Genomic DNA, 4,075 nt, shown 5'->3' on the forward strand with positions numbered 1-4,075 from the left:
TGCCACTTACAGCCACGCAACTCGATATGTCTTTTATAACCAAGCTTTTATCCCTTGGACTTTCCTTCAAGGAAAAGAACATGGAAATATGGAAGGGGACACGTTACGTGTACTTTAACCTTCAATTATCATAAACACATAAAAGTTGATTGCCACAGTAAGCAGAGCTGTTTTTAGGGTGTAGTTCTAGAAAAGGAAATCTGGACGTCCGGATGAAAAACAGACAGTTTATCTGAGTTGATTATCTCATGCCAATGCGTAGCCCAGCACAACTCTGAACCAAGTTAGAAAAGAGGATCCCTCCTGATTGTTCTCTAACCATTGCTGGATTTTCCAGGAAAGATGGGAAGACATATATGGTCTCTGGTTGTGTATATTTTTGCAGGGCCATAGAATTACAGATTTATAGCTACAGGGGAATCTCAGAGGTCATCTACTTCAACTACTTTACTTTATAGATGAGGAAACCGAGGCCCAAGTAGGTTAAGTGACTTGACTGGGGGGACCCAGCTGGTTAAGGATCTGAGCAGGCATTTGAATACAGGCCCTTTGATTCCATGGCCAGTGATTGTTTCACTATATCATACTGCTTCCTAATGGACATGTTTGTATCTACTTAATGATTTTAGACTCATCTCCTTAAAGAAGGTGGGCACCAAGAATTGCATGTACACTATCCAATCATGTTTTTATTTAGAAGAATTTCCATCTATTTGTAGAATTTAGAGCTGGTGCTACGAACGTGATGATAAGAAAGAGAAGTGTTTACCAGGTCACTGCCAATGGGAGGATACTGACCTAATGAAATATGAGTCACCTTTGCCCTTTTGTCATTCTCTGAATCCATTTGCAGTAGCAGTACTTTGTTGTTGTTGCTGTTGGAGAATTTCAAATATAGAAACGGTTTGTGAAACCCTCTTCTGAGGGTTCCATAAGACAGATCAGGGTATCAGAGTAGAGCGAAAATATGAGATATTATTCTTTAGGTATAAGATTTTTCTATACCAAATTAGCACTGTGTTTGGGGAAAAACTCATGAGTTTAGGAACTGGTACTTTTAGGGAAAAATAAAGAGTGTTTGGATTATTAAAGTGAGGAAAAAAGAAACTCTGGAAATGTGCTGTTTCTATATATACCCCACGTATATTCTATCTCCAGTATTTTAAGTATCTCTGAGACCTTGATCTTAGAGAATCCATTGTCAAATGAAATGATGCTTCAGTGGTTGCAGGGATCTATGCTCACTCTTGAATGGCTCCACGTGAAAGGCCAAAAGGAAAAAAGTCAGTTTGAAAGCCAATCATGGATGATATTGACCCATGGGAAAGTAGGTTACCCAATGGATAAAATACTATACTTAGAGTGAGGAAGTTCTGAGTTTGAATCATGACTAAGACACTTACTAGCTGTGTGACAAAGGCAAGTCACTTCAAAACTCTTCACTTTCCTCATCTGTAAATGATGGGATTGGACTCAGTGGCCTCCAACGTCCCCTTCAGCTTTGTATCTATGATCCTATGAAATTGAAAGGCTTAAGGACTGCTAGCTCTAGGTGACAGCTATCTTCTAGTTGTCATGCATCTGTGAGAAACACAGATCTGTTATTATCTGCATTGACACCTGGAAAAAAGTCATTTGGGGAGGAATGGGAATGGAGGACAGTCTTAAGGTGAGGTGAAGTCACACCAGGAGATGGGGTAGCTTAACGTACAGAGCCTGGGGAGGGAATGGAGAAATAGAACTCAGGAAAGGGGCTTCAAGAGTGATGGACCCTAAGTGTGGTGGCCTAAAGACTGTGATACGTGCTACTAGAAGACCACATTATAAATCTTGGGGGAGTGGTGAGTATGAAAAGGAAATGCTACCACCCCACTCCCAGGAAACTAGGACAAAACCCTGCATATTAGTGATGGCAGCAAGAGGCAACTTGGTGTTGGGAAGACCTGAATTCAAATCCAGCCTCAGATACTTACTAATGATGACCCTGGCCAAGTCACTTAGTCTCTGTCTGCCTCAGTGACCTCAACTATAAAATGGGGATAATAATAGCACCTACCTCCTAGTGTTGTTGTGACAATCAAATGAGAAAATATTTGTAAAGCACTTAGCAGAGTGCCCAACATATAGTAGGTGCTTAATAAGTGCTTCCTTCCCCTAATGAGAAGATTCAACTGGCTAACTATCCAACTTGTGACATATCTTCCTCCCTCCCTCCTTCTTTCTTTCCTTCCTTCCTCCCTTCCTCCCTCCCTCTCTTCCTTCCTTCTTTCCTCCCTCCCTCCCTCCTTTCCTTCCTTCCTTCCTTCCTTCCTTCCTTCCTTCCTTCCTTCCTTCCTTCCTTCCTTCCTTCCTTCCTTCCTTCCTTCCTTCCTTCCTTCCTTTTCCTTCCTTCCTTTTTCTTCCCTACTCTGGTAAGAAGAACCAACTGGCTACTCTTAAACTTGTGACATATCTCTCCTTGTTCTCTCAGTTATTTCATTAATCATTGGAAACTTATACCAGAGTTCTCATTGTCCTCCATATTGCTTTGCAAATGAGGCAGGATGTATGGCTCAAACTGGTTCATCTTGAATCATTTGCCATTATGACTAGGGAAAAGTTTGAAGATACTAGCTAAAGATATTTTGGGGGTTATTTGTGAATTTCAACTAGCTATGCTTTCCATGATCTCCAAAGACAAGCTCTTAATACAGTTCTATATAGCATTCAGCCAGAGAATGCAACAAAACATTCTTCTTTGGATTACTGATAATTACAATGAACACATATTAAATAAAATATCTCCAATAGATGAAATTTAATCTGATAGTATAACTTTTGCATATAAATACTACAGAATTTGTAACAAAACATTTATTTTCTTAATCTACTAAGATAAATAAAACAGGAGAAAGAGGAAAAATTCAGTCAATAAATAATTATTAAGCACCTACACCCAGGCACTGTGTTCAGTGCTGGGAATACAAAGAAAGGTAAAAGACAGTCACGGCTCAAAAGGGCCTCACAATCTAATGGAGTAAATGACATGCAAATAGTTATGTACAAACAACCTTCAATTTCTTTTCTTTTCTTTTTTTTTTTGGTGAGACAGTTGGGATTAAGTGACTTGCCCAAGGTCACACAGCTAGTAAGTGTCAAGTGTCTGAGGCTGGATTTGAACTCAGGTCCTCCTGACTCCAGGGCTGGTGCTCTATCCACTGTGCCACCTAGCTGCCCCCAAACAACCTTTCTTAAAGGACTTAAAAGAAGCCAGGGAAGCCTAAAGGTGGAAGTGAGGAAAGAGAGCATTCTACACATGGGGGACAGTCAGGGAAAATGCCTGGACTTGGCAGATGGAACATCTTGTTCAAGGCACAGAAAAGAGGCTGGTGTCACCAGACTATGGAGACCATGGGCAGAGGTGGGATGTAAGGTATAAGGAGACTGCAAAGATGGGAGTGAGGAGTGAGGCTGGTTATGAAATAGACCAAGAGTCAATGAAGGACAAATCAACTTGAAAAAAACCCTAAACAAATACTTCTGGGGAAAGATATTCAGAATAACAGGTGTTCTGTTGGGTGGTAGCTGGCTGCTAGAAGAAGCAGAGGTGAGATAATAAGCTAGACATTGCAAAGGAATTGGCAATGTGATGTGGCAGCAAACAAAGCCAGCACGACTTAACGTTTGAAAATATCAAAGGAGAAAGCCACACTCATGGGGACTTAGACTAGGATTGGATTTCAGAGTTGTTATTTAGATCTCAAGATGAAGGAACAAATGTGCAATGAGTTTATGGAAGAACAGCCAACACAATCCACTGGGGATTCATAATAAATGAGGGAAATTAAGACTTGGTGTGGACAACAAGGTCTGATGGAAGGTCCAGTGGAGCAAGTGCTTTACGGAGATCTCTTAAAGCTTCCTGCTAATGCTTCCTTTCCTTTTACCGCTCCCATATGGACACTGAACCACACTCTCCCCACCCCCGTGAGAAGGAATCTAGAGCTCCCACCCTTGCCTCAACATGAGCCAGTACTTACCCTTGAGATCTGAATGACAATTATTTGTGTACATACATATCTCCTTCCCCTCCATA

Source organism: Dromiciops gliroides, chromosome 2 (genome assembly GCF_019393635.1).
Source record: "Dromiciops gliroides isolate mDroGli1 chromosome 2, mDroGli1.pri, whole genome shotgun sequence".
In the NCBI taxonomy this organism is placed as follows: Eukaryota; Metazoa; Chordata; class Mammalia; order Microbiotheria; family Microbiotheriidae; genus Dromiciops; species Dromiciops gliroides.